The 24,409-nt window shown below is 40.5% G+C and overlaps 4 non-coding genes across 4 annotated transcripts; all 4 read left to right on the top strand.

Moving 5' to 3' along the window:
- The first annotated feature begins 1,337 nt into the window (after positions 1-1,337).
- Positions 1,338-1,411, top strand: TRNAT-UGU (transfer RNA threonine (anticodon UGU)). Its single transcript has one exon. It is a non-coding gene; the product is annotated as a tRNA-Thr (tRNA).
- Positions 1,412-2,936: 1,525 nt separating this feature from the next.
- TRNAT-UGU (transfer RNA threonine (anticodon UGU)) lies at positions 2,937-3,010 on the top strand. The gene has a single exon. It is a non-coding gene; the product is annotated as a tRNA-Thr (tRNA).
- A 1,321-nt stretch (positions 3,011-4,331) lies between these two features.
- Positions 4,332-4,405, top strand: TRNAT-UGU (transfer RNA threonine (anticodon UGU)). Its single transcript has one exon. It is a non-coding gene; the product is annotated as a tRNA-Thr (tRNA).
- A 5,663-nt stretch (positions 4,406-10,068) lies between these two features.
- On the top strand, positions 10,069-10,142 carry TRNAT-UGU (transfer RNA threonine (anticodon UGU)). Its single transcript has one exon. It is a non-coding gene; the product is annotated as a tRNA-Thr (tRNA).
- Positions 10,143-24,409: the final 14,267 nt, after the last annotated feature.

A 24,409-nucleotide genomic window follows, 5' to 3' on the forward strand; every position in this document is an offset into this window, starting at 1 on the left:
ATTTTGGCTATAAAAGGGTCCCCTAGACCCCTACCCCAAGCTTTTTAAGAGAATCATATATGGCGTGCCAGGAGACTCTATGGAATGCTTTCTCAGCATCCAACGAGAGTATCTAATTACAAATTTTTAACTGCATCTAGCCCAGGAAATGCTTTGTGCCTAGTAGCAGTGTCTGCTAGTCAGCGGATTATCCCGGCTGTTAAGCAAGCTACACCACCTGTAGTTTAGACACTTAATTTTTTCAAAGGAAATGCTTCGGGACCATGGGATACTCAGTGAAGAGCATCAGGAGGCACCCCAAGGCATAGGGGCAGGGACTGGCAGTAGGATGCCTTGCGGTGGACAGCCGAGCTCGATCCTTATAAAAGCTTTTTAACTGCAGCAGCCTTAGTGGTCGCTACTGGAGCTGGAATTATGCGGCTGCTGGCATGAGACTTGCCCTCCAATAGATCCTTTTAAATGGATTTAAAGTGTATTCATTCAAATTAGAGAGACAATTTAAATTAAAAAGCTTAGAGCTGCCTCCACCACAGGGGGGCTCGCTCGACCCACCAGCGGACAGGCACCAGTATTGGGAGAGGGGGGCTGGCCATCAGGGTTCACCGCGGCTCTGGCACAAACCCGGCGACACGGAGGTGGCACGGGCAGGAGCGGACTGGCCGTGTCGGCTTCTCACTTTTTGGATTTTAGAAGGGCATGACATGCCTATATCTGTGTCTCCCCCTCCTTTTACTCCTCCACCTCTTTTATTTTCGCATGACTATATGTACTTGTCACTTTTCCATGTGTTAGTTATGTCTTCTGAGCAGTTTGTCATCTTTTGGACACCTTTGAAGGTGTTTTCTATGTGTTTCTATGTGTTTTTGTTTGCCTGCCATTGGTTTTAACGGTGTTCGGCGAACAGTTCGGCGAACCGAACCGAACACTACGGGGGTGGCTCAACATTAATTCTGAGTTCAAATCTCAGCAGTGCTATCTTCTCAGGATGAAGCTTTTAATCCTGAAAACGTGAACTCACTTGTGTACAACATCAAATTTGCCTTTCCCAAGTTTCCACGATAGTGCAATAATGGGATTAAGAATCTGCTATAAGTGCTAAAAAGGAAGAAAGTTTTTTTTATACTATTCTACAAATTTCTCATTGTCCTTTTATATAATGCTCTTCAAAAATTGCTTGGTCTCTCAATTGCCAAGACTGAGAGCGACATCTTATTCCATGATTATGCTTTGCATGGAATACTACTCAAGCTTAATGTTGTTTTGCTCAGTTAACCACTTGAAATTTTTAATTAGTGATTAAATCCTCACTGGTTTTCCTGTCCTACTCATTAGCTTGTGGTGCTGTGGCTTAGTTGGTTAAAGCACTTGTCTTGTAAACAGGAGATCCTGAGTTCAAATCTCAGCAGTGCCATCTGTTCCAAATAAATCTTTTAAACCTCAAAATGTGGACTTCAATTGTGTACTACATCGATCTCTACGATAGTGCAATAGTGGGATTAAGAATCTGCTCTAAGTGCTAAAAAGGAAGAAAGATGGGATGAAGCTTTAGAAAAGTTACAGCAGTGTTTTTTTTTTACTATTCTACAAGTTTCTCATTGTCCTTTTAAATAATGCTCTTCAAAAATTACTTGGTTTCTCAATTGCCAAGACTGAGAGCGACATCTTATTCCACTTGTGTACAACATCAAATTTGTCTTTCCTAAGTTTCCACGATAGTGCAATAGTGGGATTAAGATTCTGCTCTAAGTGCTAAAAAGGAAGAAAGATGGGATGAAGCTTTAGAAAAGTTACAGCATTGTTTTTTTTTTTACTAGTCTACAAATTTCTCATTGTCCTTTTAAATAATGCTCTTCAAAAATTACTTGGTTTCTCAATTGCCAAGACTGAGAGTGACATCTTAATCCATGATTATGCTTTGCATGGAATACTACTCAAGCTTAATGTTGTTTTGCTTAGTTAACCAGTTGAAATTATTAATTAGTGATTAACCTCTCACTGGATTTCCTCTCTTGCTCATCAGCTTGTGGTGCTGTGGCTCAGTTGGTTAAAGCACATGTCTTGTAAACAGGAGATACTGAATTCAAATCTCAGCACTGCCTTCTTTTCCGAGTAAAGCTTTTAAACCTCAAAATGTGGACTTCAATTGTGTACAACATCGATCTCTACGATAGTGCAATAGTGGGATTAAGAATCTGCTCTAAGTGCTAAAAAGGAAGAATGATGGGATGAAGCTTTAAAAAATTTACAGCAGTGATTTTTTTTTTTACTATACTACAAATTTCTCATTGTCCTTTTAAATAATGCTCTTCAAAAATTACTTGCTTTCTCAATTGCCAAGACTGATAGCGACGTTTTATTCCATGATTATGCTTTGCATGGAATACTACTCAAGCTTAATGTTGTTTTGCTCAGTTAATCACTTGAAATTATTAATTAGTGATTAAATCCTCCCTGGCTTTCCTGTCACCCTTATCAGAGTGTGGTGCTGTGGCTTAGTTGGTTAAAACGCCTGTCTTGTAAACAGGAGATACTGAGTTCAAATCTCAGCACGGCCTTATTTTCCAAGTAAAGCTTTTAAACCTCAAAATGTGGACTTCAATTGTGTACAACATCGATCTCTACGATAGTGCAATAGTGGGATTAAGAATCTGCTCTAAGTGCTAAAAAGGAAGAAAGGTGGGATGAAGCTTTAAAAAAGTTACAGCAGTGTTTTTTTTTTTACTATACTACAAATTTGTCATTGTCCTTTTAAATAATGCTCTTCAAAAATTACTTGGTTTCTCAATTGCCAAGACTGAGAGCGACATCTTATTCCATGATTATGCTTTGCATGGAATACTACTCAAGCTTAATGCTGCTTTGCTCAGTTAACCAGTTGAAATTTTTAATTAGTGATTATATCCTCACTGGCTTTCCTGTCTTTCTCATCAGCTTGTGGTGCTGTGGCTTAGTTAGTTAAAGCGCCTGTCTTGTAAACAGGAGACTCTGAGTTCAAATCTCAGCAGTGTCATCTGTTCCAAATAAAGCTTTTAAACCTCAAAATGTGGATTTCAATTGTGTACAACATCGATCTCTATGATAGTGCAATAGTGGGATTAAGAATCTGCTCTAAGTGCTAAATTGGAAGAAAGATGGGATGAAGCTTTAGAAAAGTTACAGCAGTGTTTTTTTTTTTACTATTCTACAAATTTCTCATTGTCCTTTAATATGATGCTCTTCAAAAATTACTTGGTTTCTCAATTGCCAAGACTGAGAGCGACATCTTATTCCATGATTATGCTTTGCATGGAATATTACTGAAGCCTAATGTTGTTTTGTTCAGTTAACCACTTGAAAGTTTTAATTAGTGATTAAATCCTCCCTGGCGTTCCTGTCCTCATTATAAGCTTGTGGTGCTGTGGCTTAGTTGGCTCAAGTGCCTGTCTTGTAAACAGGAGATCCTGAGTTCAAATCTCAGCAGTGTTGTCTACTCAGGATGAAGCTTTTAATCCTTAAAACGTGAACTCACTTGTGTACAACATCAAATTTGCCTTTCCCCAAATTTCCGCAATAGTGCAATAGTGGGATTAAGATTCTGCTCTAAGTGCCAAAAAGGAAGAAAGATGGGATGAAGCTTTAGAAAAGTTACAGCAGTGTTTTTTTTTTACTATTCTACAAATTTCTCATTGTCCTTTTAAATAATGGTCTTCAAAAATTACTTGGTTTCTCAATTGCCAAGTCTGAGAGCGACATGTTATTCCATGATTATGCTTTGCATGGAATACTACTCAAGTCTAATGTTGATTTGTTCAGTTAACTACGTGAAAGTTTTAATTAGTGATTAAATCCTACCTGGCATTCCTGTCCTCATTATAAGCTTCTGGTGCTGTGGCTTAGTTGGTTAAAGTGCCTGTCTTGTAAACAGGAGATCCTGAGCTCAAATCTCAGCAGTGCTATCTACTCAGGGTGAAGCTTTTAATCCTTAAAACGTGAACTCACTTGTGTACAACATCAAATTTGCCTTTCCCCAAATTTCCACGATAGTGCAATAGTGGGATTAAGATTATGCTCTAAATGCTAAAAAGGAAGAAAGATGGGATGAAGCTTTAAAAATTTACAGCAGTGTTTTTTTTTTTACTATACTACAAATTTGTCATTGTCCTTTTAAATAATGCTCTTCAAAAATTACTTGGTTTCTCAATTGCCAAGACTGAGAGCGACATCTTATTCCATGATTATGCTTTGCATGGAATACTACTCAAGCTTAATGTTGTTTTGCTTAGTTAAACAGTTGAAATTATTAATTAGTGATTAAACCCTCACTGGATTTCCTGTCCTGCTCATAAGCTTGTGGTGCTGTGGCTTAGTTGGTTAAAGCTCCTGTCTTGTAAACAGGAGATACTGAGTTCAAATCTCAGCAGCGCCATCTGTTCCAAATAAAGTTTTAAATCATCAAAATGTTGACTTACATTGTGTACAACATCAATCTCTACGATATTGTAATAATGGGATTAAGAATCTTTTTAAGTGCTAGAAAGGAAGAAAGATGGGATGCAGCATTAAAAAAGTTACAGCAGTGTTTTTTTTTTACTATTCTACAAATTTGTCATTGACCTTTTCAATAATGCTCTTCAAAAATTACTTGGTTTCTCAATTGCCAAGACTGAGAGCGACATCTTATTCCATGATTATCCTTTGCATGGAATACTACTCAAGCTTAATGTTGTTTTGCTTAGTTAACCAGTTGAAATTATTAATTAGTGATTAAACCCTCACTGGATTTCCTGTCCTGCTCATCAGCTTGTGGTGCTGTGGCTGAGTTGGTTAAAGCTCCTGTTTTGTAAATAGGAAATACTGAGTTCAAATATCAGCACTGCCTTCTTTTCCGAGTAAAGCTTTTAAACCTCAAAATGTGGACTTCAATTGTGTACAACATTGATCTCTACGATAGTGCAATATTGAAATTAAGAATCTGCTCTAAGTGCTAAAAAGGAAGAAAGATGGGATGAAGCTTTAGAAAAGTTACAGCAGTGTTTTTTTTTTACTATTCTACAAATTTCTGATTGTCCTTTTAAATAATGCTCTTCAAAAATTACTTGTTTTCTCAATTGCCAAGACTGATAGCGACGTTTTATTCCATGATTATGCTTTGCATGGAATACTACTCAAGCTTAATGTTGTTTTGCTCAGTTAATCACTTGAAATTATTAATTAGTTATTAAATCCTCCCTGGCTTTCCTGTCACCCTTATCAGAGTGTGGTGCTGTGGCTTAGTTGGTTAAAATGCCTGTCTTGTTAACAGGAGATCCTGAGTTCAAATCTCAGCCCTAACTTCTTTTCCAAGTAAAGATTTTAAACCTCATAATGTGGACTTCAATTGTGTACAACATCGATCTCTACGATATTGCAATAGTGGGATTAAGAATCTGCTATAAGTGCTAAAAAGGAAGAAAGGTGGGATAAAGCTTTAAATAAGTTACAGCAGTGTTTTTTTTTTTTTACTATACTACAAATTTGTCATTGTCCTTTTAAATAATGCTCTTCAAAAATTACTTAGTTTCTCAATTGCCAAGACTGAGAGCGACATCTTATTCCACTTGTGTACAAAATCAAATTTGCCTTTCCCAAGTTTCCACGATAGTGCAATAGTGGGAATAAGATTCTGCTCTAAGTGCTAAAAAGGAAGAAAGATGGGATGAAGCATTAAAAAAGTTACCACAGTGGTTTTTTTTTTACTATACTACAAATTTGTCATTGTCGTTTTAAATAATGCTCTTCAAAAATTACTTGGTTTCTCAATTGCCAAGAATGAGAGCGACATCTTATTCCATGATTATGCTTTTGCATGGAATACTATACAAGCTTAATGTTGTTTGGCTCAGTTAACTACTTGAAATTTTTAATTAGTGATTAATTCCTCACTGGCTTTCCTGTCCTCCTCATCAGCTTGTGGTGGTGTGGTTTAGTTGGTTAAAGTGCCTGTCTTGTAAACAGGAGATACTGAGTTCAAATCTCAGCACTGCCTTCTTTTCCAAATAAAGCTTTTAAACCTCAAAATGTGGACTTCAATTGTGTACAACATCGATCTCTACGATACTGCAATAGTGGGATTAAGAATCTGCTCTAAGTGCTAAAAAGAAAGAAAGATGGGATGAAGCTTTAGAAAAGTTACAGCAGTGTTTTTTTTTTTTACTATACTAAAAATTTCTCATTGTCCTTTTAAATAATGCTCTTCAAAAATTACTTGGTTTCTCAATTGCCAAGACTGAGAGCGACATCTTATTTCATGATTTTGCTTTTGCATGGAATACTACTCAAGCTTAATGTTGTTTTGCTCAGTTAACCACTTGAAATTTTTAATTAGTGATTAAATCCTCACTGGCTTTCCTGTTCTCCTTATCAGCTTGTGGCGCTGTGGCTTAGTTAGTTAAAGCGCCTGTCTTGTAAACAGGAGATACTGAGTTCAATCTCAGCACTGCCTTCTTTTCCAAATAAAGCTTTTAAACCTCAAAATGTGGACTTCAATTGTGTACAACATCGATCTCTACGATAGTGCAATAGTGGGATTAAGAATCTGCTCTAAGTGCTAAAAAGGAATAAAGATGGGATGAAGCTTTAGAAAAGTTACAGCAGTGTTTTTTTTTTTTACTATACTACAAATTTTTCATTGTCCTTTTAAATAATGCTCTTCAAAAATTACTTGGTTTCTCAATTGCCAAGACTGATAGCGACATTTTATTCCATGATTATGCTTTGCATGGAATACTACTCAAGCTTAATGTTGTTTTGCTTAGTTAACCAGTTGAAATTATTAATTAGTGATTAAACCCTCACTGGATTTCCTGTCCTGCTCATCAGCTTGTGGTGCTGTGGCTTAGTTGGTTTAAGCTCCTGTCTTTTAAACAGGAGATCCTGAGTTCAAATCTCAGCAGTGCTTTCTTCTCACGATGAAGCTTCTAATCCTCAAAACGTGAACTCACTTGTGTACAAAATCAAATTTGCCTTTCCCAAGTTTCCACGATAGTGCAATAGTGGGAATAAGATTCTGCTCTAAGTGCTAAAAAGGAAGAAAGATGGGATGAAGCGTTAGAAAAGTTAGAGCAGTGTTTTTGTTTTTACTATACTACAAATTTCTCATTGTCCTTTTAAATAATGCTCTTCAAAAATTACTTGGTTTCTCAATTGCCAAGACTGAGAGCGACATCTTATTTCATGATTATGCTTTTACATGGAATACTACTCAAGCTTAATGCTGTTTTGCTCAGTTAACCACTTGAAATTTTTAATTAGTGATTAAATCCTCACTGGTTTTCCTGTCCTCCTCATCAGCTTGTGGTGCTGTGGCTTAGTTGGTTAAAGCACCTGTCTTGTAAACAGGAGATACTGAGTTCAAATCTCAGCACTGCCTTCTTTTCCGAGTAAAGCTTTAAAACCTCAAAATGTGGACTTCAATTGTGTACAACATTGATCTCTACGATAGTGCAATAGTGGGATTAAGAATCTGCTCTAAGTGCTAAAAAGGAAGAAAGATGGGATGAAGCTTTAGAAAAGTTAAAGCAGTGGTTTTTTTTTTTACTATACTAAAAATTTCTCATTGTCCTTTTAAATAATGCTCTTCAAAAATTACTTGGTTTCTCAATTGCCAAGACTGAGAGCGACATCTTATTTCATGATTTTGCTTTTGCATGGAATACTACTAAAGCTTAATGTTGTTTTGCTCAGTTAACCACTTGAAATTTTTAATTAGTGATTAAATCCTCACTGGCTTTCCTGTCCTCCTTATCAGCTTGTGGTGCTGTGGCTTAGTTGGTTAAAGCGCCTGTCTTGTAAACAGGAGATACTGAGTTCAAATCTCAGCACTGCCTTTTTTTTCCGAATAAAGCTTTTAAACCTCAAAATGTGGACTTCAATTGTGTACAACATCGATCTCTACAATAGTGCAATAGTGGGATTAAGAATCTGCTCTAAGTGCTAAAAAGGAAGAAAGATGGGATGAAGCTTTAGAAAAGTTACAGCAGTGTTTTTTTTTTTTTACTATACTACAAATTTTTCATTGTCCTTTTAAATAATGCTCTTCAAAAATTACTTGGTTTCTCAATTGCCAAGACTGATAGCGACATTTTATTCCATGATTATGCTTTGCATGGAATACTACTCAAGCTTAATGTTGTTTTGCTTAGTTAACCAGTTGAAATTATTAATTAGTGATTAAACCCTCACTGGATTTCCTGTCCTGCTCATCAGCTTGTGGTGCTGTGGCTTAGTTGGTTTAAGCTCCTGTCTTTTAAACAGGAGATCCTGAGTTCAAATCTCAGCAGTGCTTTCTTCTCACGATGAAGCTTCTAATCCTCAAAACGTGAACTCATTTGTGTACAAAATCAAATTTGCCTTTCCCAAGTTTCCTCAATAGTGCAATAGTGGGAATAAGATTCTGCTCTAAGTGCTAAAAAGGAAGAAAGATGGGATGAAGCGTTAGAAAAGTTACAGCAGTGTTTTTGTTTTTACTATACTACAAATTTCTCATTGTCCTTTTAAATAATGCTCTTCAAAAATTACTTGGTTTCTCAATTGCCAAGACTGAGAGCGACATCTTATTTCATGATTATGCTTTTACATGGATTACTACTCAAGCTTAATGCTGTTTTGCTCAGTTAACCACTTGAAATTTTTAATTAGTGATTAAATCCTCACTGGTTTTCCTGTCCTCCTCATCAGCTTGTGGTGCTGTGGCTTAGTTGGTTAAAGCACCTGTCTTGTAAACAGGAGATACTGAGTTCAAATCTCAGCACTGCCTTCTTTTCCCAGTAAAACTTTTAAACCTCAAAATGTGGACTTCAATTGTGTACAACATCGATCTCTACGATAGTGCAATAGTGGAATTAAGAATCTGATCTAAGTGCTAAAAAGGAAGAAAGATGGGATGAAGCTTTAGAACAGTTACAGCAGTGTTTTTTTTTTTACTATACTACAAATTTGTCATTGTCCTTTTAAATAATGCTCTTCAAAAATTACTTGGTTTCTCAATTGCCAAGACTGAGAGCGACATTTTATTCCATGATTATGCTTTGCATGGAATACTACTCAAGCTTAATGTTGTTTTGCTTAGTTAACCAGTTGAAATTATTAATTAGTGATTAAACCCGCACTGGATTTCCTGTCCTGCTCATCAGCTTGTGGTGCTGAGGTTTAGTTGGTTAAAGCGCCTGACTTGTAAACAGGAGATACTGAGTTCAAATCTCAGCACTGCCTTCTTTTCCAAGTAAAGCTTTTAAACCTCAAAATGTGGACTTCAATTGTGTACAACATCGATCTCTACGATAGTGCAATAGTGGGATTAAGAATCTGCTCTAAGTGCTAAAAAGGAAGAAAGATGGGATGAAGCTTTAGAAAAGTTAAAGCAGTGGTTTTTTTTTTTACTATACTAAAAATTTCTCATTGTCCTTTTAAATAATCCTCTTCAAAAATTACTTGGTTTCTCAATTGCCAAGACTGAGAGCGACATCTTATTTCATGATTTTGCTTTTGCATGGAATACTACTAAAGCTTAATGTTGTTTTGCTCAGTTAACCACTTGAAATTTTTAATTAGTGATTAAATCCTCACTGGCTTTCCTGTCCTCCTTATCAGCTTGTGGTGCTGTGGCTTAGTTGGTTAAAGCGCCTGTCTTGTAAACAGGAGATACTGAGCTCAAATCTCAGCACTGCCTTTTTTTTCCGAATAAAGCTTTTAAACCTCAAAATGTGGACTTCAATTGTGTACAACATCGATCTCTACGATAGTGCAATAGTGGGATTAAGAATCTGCTCTAAGTGCTAAAAAGGAAGAAAGATGGGATGAAGCTTTAGAAAAGTTACAGCAGTGTTTTTTTTTTTTACTATACTACAAATTTGTCATTGTCCTTTTAAATAATGCTCTTCAAAAATTACTTGGTTTCTCAATTGCCAAGACTGAGAGCGACATCTTATTCCATGATTATGCTTTGCATGGAATACTACTCAAGCTTAATGTTGTTTTGCTTAGTTAAACAGTTGAAATTATTAATTAGTGATTAAACCCTCACTGGATTTCCTGTCCTGCTCATAAGCTTGTGGTGCTGTGGCTTAGTTGGTTAAAGCTCCTGTCTTGTAAACAGGAGATACTGAGTTCAAATCTCAGCAGCGCCATCTGTTCCAAATAAAGTTTTAAATCATCAAAATGTTGACTTACATTGTGTACAACATCAATCTCTACGATATTGTAATAATGGGATTAAGAATCTTTTTAAGTGCTAGAAAGGAAGAAAGATGGGATGCAGCATTAAAAAAGTTACAGCAGTGTTTTTTTTTTACTATTCTACAAATTTGTCATTGACCTTTTCAATAATGCTCTTCAAAAATTACTTGGTTTCTCAATTGCCAAGACTGAGAGCGACATCTTATTCCATGATTATCCTTTGCATGGAATACTACTCAAGCTTAATGTTGTTTTGCTTAGTTAACCAGTTGAAATTATTAATTAGTGATTAAACCCTCACTGGATTTCCTGTCCTGCTCATCAGCTTGTGGTGCTGTGGCTGAGTTGGTTAAAGCTCCTGTTTTGTAAATAGGAAATACTGAGTTCAAATATCAGCACTGCCTTCTTTTCCGAGTAAAGCTTTTAAACCTCAAAATGTGGACTTCAATTGTGTACAACATTGATCTCTACGATAGTGCAATATTGAAATTAAGAATCTGCTCTAAGTGCTAAAAAGGAAGAAAGATGGGATGAAGCTTTAGAAAAGTTACAGCAGTGTTTTTTTTTTACTATTCTACAAATTTCTGATTGTCCTTTTAAATAATGCTCTTCAAAAATTACTTGTTTTCTCAATTGCCAAGACTGATAGCGACGTTTTATTCCATGATTATGCTTTGCATGGAATACTACTCAAGCTTAATGTTGTTTTGCTCAGTTAATCACTTGAAATTATTAATTAGTTATTAAATCCTCCCTGGCTTTCCTGTCACCCTTATCAGAGTGTGGTGCTGTGGCTTAGTTGGTTAAAATGCCTGTCTTGTTAACAGGAGATCCTGAGTTCAAATCTCAGCCCTAACTTCTTTTCCAAGTAAAGATTTTAAACCTCATAATGTGGACTTCAATTGTGTACAACATCGATCTCTACGATATTGCAATAGTGGGATTAAGAATCTGCTATAAGTGCTAAAAAGGAAGAAAGGTGGGATAAAGCTTTAAATAAGTTACAGCAGTGTTTTTTTTTTTTTACTATACTACAAATTTGTCATTGTCCTTTTAAATAATGCTCTTCAAAAATTACTTAGTTTCTCAATTGCCAAGACTGAGAGCGACATCTTATTCCACTTGTGTACAAAATCAAATTTGCCTTTCCCAAGTTTCCACGATAGTGCAATAGTGGGAATAAGATTCTGCTCTAAGTGCTAAAAAGGAAGAAAGATGGGATGAAGCATTAAAAAAGTTACCACAGTGGTTTTTTTTTTACTATACTACAAATTTGTCATTGTCGTTTTAAATAATGCTCTTCAAAAATTACTTGGTTTCTCAATTGCCAAGAATGAGAGCGACATCTTATTCCATGATTATGCTTTTGCATGGAATACTATACAAGCTTAATGTTGTTTGGCTCAGTTAACTACTTGAAATTTTTAATTAGTGATTAATTCCTCACTGGCTTTCCTGTCCTCCTCATCAGCTTGTGGTGGTGTGGTTTAGTTGGTTAAAGTGCCTGTCTTGTAAACAGGAGATACTGAGTTCAAATCTCAGCACTGCCTTCTTTTCCAAATAAAGCTTTTAAACCTCAAAATGTGGACTTCAATTGTGTACAACATCGATCTCTACGATACTGCAATAGTGGGATTAAGAATCTGCTCTAAGTGCTAAAAAGAAAGAAAGATGGGATGAAGCTTTAGAAAAGTTACAGCAGTGTTTTTTTTTTTTACTATACTAAAAATTTCTCATTGTCCTTTTAAATAATGCTCTTCAAAAATTACTTGGTTTCTCAATTGCCAAGACTGAGAGCGACATCTTATTTCATGATTTTGCTTTTGCATGGAATACTACTCAAGCTTAATGTTGTTTTGCTCAGTTAACCACTTGAAATTTTTAATTAGTGATTAAATCCTCACTGGCTTTCCTGTTCTCCTTATCAGCTTGTGGCGCTGTGGCTTAGTTAGTTAAAGCGCCTGTCTTGTAAACAGGAGATACTGAGTTCAATCTCAGCACTGCCTTCTTTTCCAAATAAAGCTTTTAAACCTCAAAATGTGGACTTCAATTGTGTACAACATCGATCTCTACGATAGTGCAATAGTGGGATTAAGAATCTGCTCTAAGTGCTAAAAAGGAATAAAGATGGGATGAAGCTTTAGAAAAGTTACAGCAGTGTTTTTTTTTTTTACTATACTACAAATTTTTCATTGTCCTTTTAAATAATGCTCTTCAAAAATTACTTGGTTTCTCAATTGCCAAGACTGATAGCGACATTTTATTCCATGATTATGCTTTGCATGGAATACTACTCAAGCTTAATGTTGTTTTGCTTAGTTAACCAGTTGAAATTATTAATTAGTGATTAAACCCTCACTGGATTTCCTGTCCTGCTCATCAGCTTGTGGTGCTGTGGCTTAGTTGGTTTAAGCTCCTGTCTTTTAAACAGGAGATCCTGAGTTCAAATCTCAGCAGTGCTTTCTTCTCACGATGAAGCTTCTAATCCTCAAAACGTGAACTCACTTGTGTACAAAATCAAATTTGCCTTTCCCAAGTTTCCACGATAGTGCAATAGTGGGAATAAGATTCTGCTCTAAGTGCTAAAAAGGAAGAAAGATGGGATGAAGCGTTAGAAAAGTTAGAGCAGTGTTTTTGTTTTTACTATACTACAAATTTCTCATTGTCCTTTTAAATAATGCTCTTCAAAAATTACTTGGTTTCTCAATTGCCAAGACTGAGAGCGACATCTTATTTCATGATTATGCTTTTACATGGAATACTACTCAAGCTTAATGCTGTTTTGCTCAGTTAACCACTTGAAATTTTTAATTAGTGATTAAATCCTCACTGGTTTTCCTGTCCTCCTCATCAGCTTGTGGTGCTGTGGCTTAGTTGGTTAAAGCACCTGTCTTGTAAACAGGAGATACTGAGTTCAAATCTCAGCACTGCCTTCTTTTCCGAGTAAAGCTTTAAAACCTCAAAATGTGGACTTCAATTGTGTACAACATTGATCTCTACGATAGTGCAATAGTGGGATTAAGAATCTGCTCTAAGTGCTAAAAAGGAAGAAAGATGGGATGAAGCTTTAGAAAAGTTAAAGCAGTGGTTTTTTTTTTTACTATACTAAAAATTTCTCATTGTCCTTTTAAATAATGCTCTTCAAAAATTACTTGGTTTCTCAATTGCCAAGACTGAGAGCGACATCTTATTTCATGATTTTGCTTTTGCATGGAATACTACTAAAGCTTAATGTTGTTTTGCTCAGTTAACCACTTGAAATTTTTAATTAGTGATTAAATCCTCACTGGCTTTCCTGTCCTCCTTATCAGCTTGTGGTGCTGTGGCTTAGTTGGTTAAAGCGCCTGTCTTGTAAACAGGAGATACTGAGTTCAAATCTCAGCACTGCCTTTTTTTTCCGAATAAAGCTTTTAAACCTCAAAATGTGGACTTCAATTGTGTACAACATCGATCTCTACAATAGTGCAATAGTGGGATTAAGAATCTGCTCTAAGTGCTAAAAAGGAAGAAAGATGGGATGAAGCTTTAGAAAAGTTACAGCAGTGTTTTTTTTTTTTTACTATACTACAAATTTTTCATTGTCCTTTTAAATAATGCTCTTCAAAAATTACTTGGTTTCTCAATTGCCAAGACTGATAGCGACATTTTATTCCATGATTATGCTTTGCATGGAATACTACTCAAGCTTAATGTTGTTTTGCTTAGTTAACCAGTTGAAATTATTAATTAGTGATTAAACCCTCACTGGATTTCCTGTCCTGCTCATCAGCTTGTGGTGCTGTGGCTTAGTTGGTTTAAGCTCCTGTCTTTTAAACAGGAGATCCTGAGTTCAAATCTCAGCAGTGCTTTCTTCTCACGATGAAGCTTCTAATCCTCAAAACGTGAACTCATTTGTGTACAAAATCAAATTTGCCTTTCCCAAGTTTCCTCAATAGTGCAATAGTGGGAATAAGATTCTGCTCTAAGTGCTAAAAAGGAAGAAAGATGGGATGAAGCGTTAGAAAAGTTACAGCAGTGTTTTTGTTTTTACTATACTACAAATTTCTCATTGTCCTTTTAAATAATGCTCTTCAAAAATTACTTGGTTTCTCAATTGCCAAGACTGAGAGCGACATCTTATTTCATGATTATGCTTTTACATGGATTACTACTCAAGCTTAATGCTGTTTTGCTCAGTTAACCACTTGAAATTTTTAATTAGTGATTAAATCCTCACTGGTTTTCCTGTCCTCCTCATCAGCTTGTGGTGCTGTGGCTTAGTTGGTTAAAGCACCTGTCTTGTAAACAGGAGATACTGAGTTCAAATCTCAGCACTGCCTTCTTTTCCCAGTAAAACTTTTAAACCTCAAAATGTGGACTTCAATTGTGTACAACATCGATCTCTACGATAGTGCAATAGTGGAATTAAGAATCTGATCTAAGTGCTAAAAAGGAAGAAAGATGGGATGAAGCTTTAGAACAGTTACAGCAGTGTTTTTTTTTTTACTATACTACAAATTTGTCATTGTCCTTTTAAATAATGCTCTTCAAAAATTACTTGGTTTCTCAATTGCCAAGACTGAGAGCGACATTTTATTCCATGATTATGCTTTGCATGGAATACTACTCAAGCTTAATGTTGTTTTGCTTAGTTAACCAGTTGAAATTATTAATTAGTGATTAAACCCGCACTGGATTTCCTGTCCTGCTCATCAGCTTGTGGTGCTGAGGTTTAGTTGGTTAAAGCGCCTGACTTGTAAACAGGAGATACTGAGTTCAAATCTCAGCACTGCCTTCTTTTCCAAGTAAAGCTTTTAAACCTCAAAATGTGGACTTCAATTGTGTACAACATCGATCTCTACGATAGTGCAATAGTGGGATTAAGAATCTGCTCTAAGTGCTAAAAAGGAAGAAAGATGGGATGAAGCTTTAGAAAAGTTAAAGCAGTGGTTTTTTTTTTTACTATACTAAAAATTTCTCATTGTCCTTTTAAATAATCCTCTTCAAAAATTACTTGGTTTCTCAATTGCCAAGACTGAGAGCGACATCTTATTTCATGATTTTGCTTTTGCATGGAATACTACTAAAGCTTAATGTTGTTTTGCTCAGTTAACCACTTGAAATTTTTAATTAGTGATTAAATCCTCACTGGCTTTCCTGTCCTCCTTATCAGCTTGTGGTGCTGTGGCTTAGTTGGTTAAAGCGCCTGTCTTGTAAACAGGAGATACTGAGCTCAAATCTCAGCACTGCCTTTTTTTTCCGAATAAAGCTTTTAAACCTCAAAATGTGGACTTCAATTGTGTACAACATCGATCTCTACGATAGTGCAATAGTGGGATTAAGAATCTGCTCTAAGTGCTAAAAAGGAAGAAAGATGGGATGAAGCTTTAGAAAAGTTACAGCAGTGTTTTTTTTTTTTACTATACTACAAATTTTTCATTGTCCTTTTAAATAATGCTCTTCAAAAATTACTTGGTTTCTCAATTGCCAAGACTGATAGCGACATTTTATTCCATGATTATGCTTTGCATGGAATACTACTCAAGCTTAATGTTGTTTTGCTTAGTTAACCAGTTGAAATTATTAATTAGTGATTAAACCCTCACTGGATTTCCTGTCCTGCTCATCAGCTTGTGGTGCTGTGGCTTAGTTGGTTTAAGCTCCTGTCTTTTAAACAGGAGATCCTGAGTTCAAATCTCAGCAGTGCTTTCTTCTCACGATGAAGCTTCTAATCCTCAAAACGTGAACTCACTTGTGTACAAAATCAAATTTGCCTTTCCCAAGTTTCCACGATAGTGCAATAGTGGGAATAAGATTCTGCTCTAAGTGCTAAAAAGGAAGAAAGATGGGATGAAGCATTAAAAAAGTTACCGCGGTGGTTTTTTTTTTACTATACTACAAATTTGTCATTGTCGTTTTAAATAATGCTCTTCAAAAATTACTTGGTTTCTCAATTGCCAAGAATGAGAGCGACATCTTATTCCATGATTATGCTTTTGCATGGAATACTATTCAAGCTTAATGTTGTTTTGCTCAGTTAACCACTAGTGTTGAGCCACCCCCGTAGTGTTCGAGTTCGGTTCGGTTCGTCGAACACCTGTGTGTTCTCCGAACTGTTCGTCGAACTGTTCGTCGAACACCTTCGAACACCGTTAAAACCAATGGCAGGCAAACAAAAACACATAGAAACACATAGAAAACACCTTCAAAGGTGTCCAAAAGCTGACAAACTGCTCAGAAGACATAACTAACACATGGAAAAGTGACAAGTACATATAGTCATGCGAAAATAAAAGAGGTGGAGGAGTAAAAGGAGGGGGAGACACAGATATAGGCATGTCATGCCCTTCTAAAATCCAAAAAGTGAGAAGCCAACACGGCCAGTCCGCTCCTGCCCGTGCCACCTCCGTGTCGCCGGGTTTGTGCCAGAGCCGCGGTGAACCCTGACGGCCAGCCCCCCTCTCCCAATACTGGTGCCTGTCCGCTGGTGGGTCGAGCGAGCCCCCCTGTGGTGGAGGCAGCTCTAAGCTTTTTAATTTAAATTGTCTCTCTAATTTGAATGAATACACTTTAAATTCATTTACAAGGATCTATTGGAGGGCAAGTCTCATGCCAGCAGCCGCGGTAATTCCAGCTCCAGTAGCGTCCACTAAAGCTGCTGCAGTTAAAAAGCTTTTATAAGGATCGAGCTCGGCTGTCCACCGCAAGGCATCCTACTGCCAGTCCCAGCCCCTATGCCTTGGGGTGCCTCCTGATGCTCTTCACTAAGTATCCCATGGTCCCGAAGCATTTCCTTTGAAAAAATTAAGTGTCTAAACTACAGGTGGTGTAGCTTGCTTAACAGCCGGGATAATCCGCTGACTAGCAGACATTGCTACTAGGCACAAAGTATGTCCTGGGCTAGATGCAGTTAAAAATTTGTAATTAGATACTCTCGTTGGATGCTGAGAAAGCATTCCATAGAGTCTCCTGGCACGCCATATATGATTCTCTTAAAGAGCTTGGGGTAGGGGTCTAGGGGACCCTTTTATAGACAAAATTACGGCCCTGTATCGCAATACGTCACCTAGGCTGAAGATAAATGGAACTGTAGCACCCTGAGGGCTCGGTTGCTACAGACGTATTGCACCTCACCCAGAGGTGTGATATCTCACTCTCAGGTAAGGATGGAGTGTGGATCAGGACCTGACACCTGCATGCATTACACCACATTGCCGTGGGGCAGGGCGACCAATATGCCCCTGAGATGGGCACGACAGTCCCTGTCCCTGGCTGGAGTGGGGGGAGGGAACACTGAGGAAGGGGAACCCTGTAGTGCAGGAGCCGGGAGGAAGCAGTTCCTGGGTGCATTGAGAAGGGAGTATAAAAGGTGGGCACCATCTTAGTTCAGTGCAGAGAAGTCTGAGCAGAAGTGGCAGGGAGCAGGGGCTCTGCATGAGCTCTGTTCCGGAGGCGGGCCTAGTAACAGAGGCCCAGGCCTGCAAGAGGGAGAAGGAAGGAAGAGGAGCGGAGAAGGCTCCAGGAACGAGGAATGAAGGGATCCCAGGGGTGCGGACGGGCGAGTCGCCACCGCACGCCCGAATCCACCTGCGTGGAGGGGTCAGGCCAAGGGGGGAGACCAGTCCCCGAACTAGTGGAGGCAGGAAACGACCCTCAGCTAGAAACCGGAGGCTCTGACATTTTATGTGGCGCAGCCCCTTGCTCCACCCGCTAGGAAGGCACCACATAGGGTCATCGAAACTGGCGCCAAGTTTACCAAGAGGAGGCCCGAGGCAGCCGGACAGAAGTGTTGGTAAGAAAGGCCAGACAAAGGACACACAAAGGGGGTCCTGTGAAGCGCTCCAAAGTTATCTGGGAGTTGTCTGAGCCCCTCACCTGGTGAGCACAGTACGACGTGGGCAGCCGTTACCTGCAGACGTGGTCTGGATAATAAGAACTGTGAGTAAAGGCCCTGAACTGCATCACTGACTCCGTGTCGTTACTGCTGCTGCCCTGCACCATCACCCCCATCCTCCGCATACACTGCCCTGAGGCTATACTCCTCCCGTGGGGAGTTATGCTACGCTCTGCTGCACCCACAACACCAGCCTTAGCGGTCTGCCCTGTAGCGGCGGTTCACTCTGACCGCAATCCACGGGTGGTGTAGTCGGACATTTAAACATCAAAACCACATAAATAGTTCCACCACTGGTTTGACCGCCCTGAGCCACGGAACCGGATCGCCGCCACGAAGACTACAACCACCAGCATCCACCAAAAAGGGTCCGGCTCCGGGTGTCCCAAGGCACAGGGGGTGCGTCAGAACATTTTCATCACCTTTCACAATCACCAATGGGACAAGGCAGGGATGTCCTCTGTCCCCTCTCTTATACATCCTAGTGACGGAGCACCTGCTCTCATCAATTCGCCATAACCCCAATATTAGGTGGATTGAGGTGGGAGGCACCGAGTACAAGTGCTCTCTATTTGCTGATGATGTCCTAGTATATATCACTCAATCACATATATCCATCCCTGCTGTTATGGCTGAAATAGATCACTTTGTTACATGGTAAAATTTTAAAATCAATGCAGCGAAGTCTGAGGCCCTCGATGTCTCCCTCCCTAAATCCATATAGGATTCCATCCAGTCCAACTTTCCCTTTGCCTGGCCCTCACAGGGTATCAAATACTTAGGAATTCCTATTCATAGAGACCTCTCCCATCTATGTTATCTTAATTTTGGGCCCTTTATTGAACAATTCCATACAGACCACGGTTGGCAAGTTAGAACTGTAAGATTCACTACGTGAACCACTGGTGTTTTGTGGAAAAGCACATGTACACCGCGTTCCAAATTATTATGCAAAAAGTGTTTAGGAGTGATAAGGGAAGAATTTGTTTGTTTGTCAGTTAAACTCATTGATGGTGATGTGTGTCAGGGCTCTTTATATCACTGTAAGCAATTGCAGACACCTGTGCTAATTAGTTTGGCAGGTGTGTCCAATGAAAGGCAAGACTACTTAAGAAGGCTCTCTCACATTATTAAGCAGCCTACATTTTCTGCCAAAATGGGAAAGAAAAAGGATGTGTCGGCTGCTGAGAAGCAACAAATTGTGGAGTGTTTAGGTCAAGGCATGACTACAATCAACATTGTGCGATGATCAGGATGAAGTGTCTTGGCAATCAAGAAGTATGTAGCTGATTCACAGTACACACGTGTGCGTGCTGATAAGGGCAAATTGAGGACTCTTTCCTACAGGCAATTACGTCAGGTTGAAAGAGCAGCGGCAAAAAAGCCTTGTCATAGCAGCAGACAAGTTTTTGAAGCTGCTTGTGCCTCCAACGTCCCCCGAACAACAAGATGCAGGGTCCTTCAGAGGTTTGCAGCTGTGCATGCGCCATCCTGTCGACCTCCTCTATCCACTTCACACAAGCAGAAACGGCTCCAGTGGGCCAAACATTACATGAAGACTGATTTCAAAACTGTTTTGTTCACGGATGAGTGCCGTGCAGCGCTCGATGGTCCAGATGAATGGAGTGGAGGATGGCTGGTTGATGGACACCCCACGCAAACACGGCTACAGCGCCAACAAGGAGGAGGTGGAGTAATGTTTTGGGCTGGAATCATGGGGAGAGAGATTGTCGGCCCCTTTAGGATCCCTGAAGGCGCTAAAGATGAACTCCATAATGTATGTGGATTTTCTCAAACAGCACTTCCTGCCATGGTTCAAGAAGAAGAACCGTGTATTTCACAGCAAGATCATTTTTCTGCATGATAATGCACCATCTCATGCTGCACATAAAACATCTGCATCTCTGGCTGATATGGGCATAAAAGGGGACAAACTTATGGTGTGACCCCCATGCTCCCCTGACCTCTACCCCATTCAGAACCTTTGGAGCATCATTAAAAGGAGTGTCTATGATGGCGGGAGGCAGTTCACATCTAAGCAACAGCTCTGGGAGGGTATTCTGTCCTCATGCAAAACAATTGAAGCAGAAACCATCCAAAATCTGACAAATTCAATGGACGAGAGAGTTCAGAAGCTCCTTTCGAACAAGGGGTCCTATGTGAAAATGTAACATCACCTAGAATAAAGTTTTGAGTTGAAAACTGTTTGATTTCAGTTTCTAACAACCTGCTAATGCTTATAATTTCAAAAATGACCATTTTTTTGGTCTTTATTAAAATGAAAAGGTTGATCGAAAAGTTTGGGGGATCTAAGAGTGTGGCAACCCAGTAGTCATGATTACTTCGAATTCTGACAATATGAGGGTCATGCTGCAGGTAGTGCAGCAAGAAGGCACTTATGTGTCTTGCGCATCTCGGAGCCCCAAAATTATTTTCCGGGCTAGATGCAGCTAAAAATTATTTTTAATTTTAAATCTGGTGAAGCTTATTATAGATGGCCTAATAGGATCAGTGCTGCACACTGCTACAAAGCCCAAATTATTTTCCAGTCAAGATACAGATAAACATGATTAGTAATTTGAAAGCTTAAAACGGTTGGTAGGGTGATTTTAACCAATCATCAAGCTTTTACTCTCCCCAGGATGATACAGGGGTAGAAAAGTCGTTTCGGATCCATGATTTGTTCATCTTTATGAACGTGAGTCTGTCTACATTATCAGTGGAGAGCCGCGTGCGCTTATCTGTCAGCACACCACCAGCAGCGCTGAACACACGTTCAGACAGAACGCTGGCTGCGGGGCATGACAAGATCTCCAAGGCGTAAGTGGCTAGCTCCGGCCATTTATCCAGATTGGAAGCCCAAAAAGAGCAAGGGTCCAGTGACACAGTCGTGGCTTCAATGTTTACTTGGAGATACTCCTGTACCATCGTCTCTAGGCGTTGACTATGTGTCAGACTTCTTGTCTCCTGTGGCCTTGCAAAGGATGGGCTAAAAAAGTGGTGAAATGATTCCGCAAAATTGATGTTACCAGCAGATACTGTGGTTCTGTTACGGTTTGAGTGCTGAACACTTGACGGTCCCACGGTTGGCAAGTTGGAACTGTGAGATTCACTGCGTGCACCACTGGTATTTTGTGGAAAAGCACATGTAAGATTCTGCAACAGTCTCTGCTGATACTCCTGCATGCGTGCATCCCTTTCTATGGCAGGAATAATTTCTGCAAATTTAATTTTGTACCGGGGATCTAACAGTGTGGCAACCCAGTAGTCAGGATTATTTCTAATTCTCACAATTCGAGGGTCATGTTGCAGGTAGTGCAGCAAGAAGGCACTCATGTGTGTTGCGCATCCAGGAGCACCAAGTCCCTGTTGTGTTGGTGGCGAGGTAACAATCATGCTTCCTTCCTCTGTCCTCTCCCCCCAACCTCGCACAACAGAAATGTGATCAAGGTCTCCCTCATCTGATGAGTCTTCCATCAGTTTGTCCTCCACTTCTTCCTGGGCTCCTGCACCTTCCTCACTAGTTTGGCTGCTACCATGCGCCCTGGTAAAATCATCTCCCCCACCCTCACATGCCTGCCGCCTTGGTGCTGCCGACCGTCTGGACCTTGCAGATGTTAGCCCTTCCGCATACAACTCCTCCTCCTCTACTTCCTCCACCTCCTCTTGTGCCACCACCTGACTCCGAATTCTGTTTAACATGTGCTCCAGCATGTAAATCACCGGAATAGTCATGCTGATAATGGCATCGTCAGCACTAAACATCTTCGTCGCCATTTCAAAACTGTGCAGAAGGGTGCATAGGTCCCTGATCTGAGACCACTCCTCCAGCGTGATTTGCCCCACCTCTGAATCTCGTTGGCCCAGGCTATACGTCAGAACGTATTGCACCAGGGCTTGTCGGTGCTGCCACAGTCGCTGCAACATGTGCAGAGTTGAATTCCACCGGGTAGGCACATCGCATTTTAGCCGGTGAAGTGGCAGGCCCAACGACTTCTGTAGAGATGTAAGTCGCTGAGCTGCGGGATGCGAACGGCGGAAGTGAGCACACAGCGACCGTGCCCTCTGCAGAAGGCCATCTAGTCTGGGATAGTGGGCTAAAAATTGCTGGACAACCAGGTTCAACACGTGAGCCATACAAGGCACGTGTGTGACATTGCCCCGGCGAAGGGCCGCACCCAGGTTTGCAGCATTGTCGCACACGGCCTTCCCTGGTTTCAGGTCCAGTGGAGACAACCATTCATGAAATTGGTTCTCCAGAGCTGACCACAACTCCTCAGCTGTGTGACTCACATTTCCCAGACATTTCAATGTAAAAACCGCCTGATGACGTTGAGCCCTACTGCCAGCATAGTAAGGAGGTGTGCAGGATCCCTTCTGCGCAGTTAGAAAGCTTGTGGCATGACCAGACAGGCTTTGGGTGCAGGTGGAAGACCGAGAGGAGGTTGAGGAGGCAGAAGCAGTGGAGGAACTTTGACATAAAGAGGATTGACGCACAACTCGTGGGGACGGCAAGACTTGGACAGCAGCCCCTTGTCCTGCTGTCACCATAGTTACCCAGTGCCCAGTCAGCGACATGTAACGCCCCTGTCCATGCCTACTCGTCCAATTGTCTGTGGTGAAATGCACCCTGTCACACACAGAGTTTCTCAAAGAAGTGGTGATGTTGTGTGCGACATGCTGGTGGAGCGCAGGCACACCTTTCTTTGAGAAGTAGTGCCGACTGGGCATCTGGTACTGGGGCACTGCGACGGACATAAGGTCTCGAAAATCCTCTGTGTCCACCAGGCGGAAAGGCAGCATTTCTGTAGCCAAGAGCTTGCAGATGGTGAAATTCAACCTCTTAGCTTTCTCATGGCTAGGAGGAAATGGTCTTTTACTTGTCCACATCTGAGGGACCGAGGGCTGGCTATTGTGCTTAGACGGGGTTGATAAGGGTGTCCCCGGCAAACTGCCGGTCTGTGAGGAAGATGCAGGCGGACATGTTAGGTTGCCTTGATCCAAAGGTGGTGCTATCGATGTCGGACAGCGCTCAAGACCAGCTGGTGTTACCACCTCCAAAGAAAATGATGACCTGCCAATCACGCTGGCTGTTGCGGGTAAAGAGGTGGCAGGTCTGCGCCCCAAAACAGGTGTGACTGCTGTCCCCCCAGTCACAGAGGATGAAGAGGCCGCAGATGCACAAGATATGGCAGACGGTGGGTAGCCCGGCCGGCTAGGCCGCATTGTAGCACACTGAGCTTCCCACTGCAACTTATGCTTCATGTCCATGTGCCGGTTCATGCATGAAGTACTCAAACTATGTATTTTTGGCCTCTACTTAGCTTTTGCTGACAAATGTTACAGATAACACGAGTTGGGTCATCTTTATCGATCTGAAAAAATGCCCAGGCTATGCAAGGCTTAGCACCCATGCGACCTGAAGAGCCACCACGACTTGTGGTGAGAGGCAGAGTTGTGTTTGAGGATGCAGATGTTGACGTGCTTCCAGTACTACGTCTCTGTCCAGGAAGGCGCAACCTGACCTCGTCGTCACTAGCATCTTCCTCCACCTCCTCTGCTGACCTCATCTCTTGGCTGACTGTGGGTTGACAGTAAGTGGGATCTCCGACCTCATCATCATCACCCTGTGCGTTATCACACCCGTCGTCCTCAGAGCCAACCTGTTCCTGCCCTGACAAAAAACTAAAGTTGTCGCTCCAATCAGGTATTTGAGTCTTATCATCGTCTTCCTCATTGTCTCCACCAACAGGAGTTACAGTTTGGGAATGAGAGTCTACATTATGGTCAGAACCTTCTGCGTCTGGTCCTGGATCCGACTCATAAAGATTCTGGGCATCAGTGCAGATCATTTCCTCGTCTGGATTCACAGAAGCGCTGGAGTCGACCTCTGATTCCCAGGCTATAGTATGAGTAAACAGCTCTGCAGACTCAACCATCTGTTCTACCTCATACTCAGACGGGCAGCTGGAGATTTGGGAGCTGTGAGGAAGCAAGTGCGATTTGGGTGACACCTTTGAGGACTGGAGTATTTGTGATGTTGAAGTTAATGTGGAGGAGAGCCCACTTAAAGGAGCACTTGATATCCGTTGAAGCACCTGCTGTTTTTGTGCCTCATCTGGAATTTGTAGCGATTGGCGTGGCCGTAAGAAAGGGATCTTATCACATTGTCCGCTAAAAGAAGTAGACATTTTAGTTTGGCTGGAAGATGGTCTTTCTTCTGTACCTACCCCACGGACACAACCTTTTTTCCCCTTCCCAACACGCCTATTCCCCTTTCCACCAGCAGCAGGCCTTTTTCCACTCATTTTGGTGGTTAACTAATTCACAACTCTGGAGTTGTTT

The sequence above is a fragment of the Phyllobates terribilis genome, unplaced genomic scaffold (assembly GCF_046119375.1).
Source record: "Phyllobates terribilis strain yellow unplaced genomic scaffold, ASM4611937v1 Scaffold_9__5_contigs__length_417890890, whole genome shotgun sequence".
Taxonomy (NCBI): Eukaryota; Metazoa; Chordata; class Amphibia; order Anura; family Dendrobatidae; genus Phyllobates; species Phyllobates terribilis.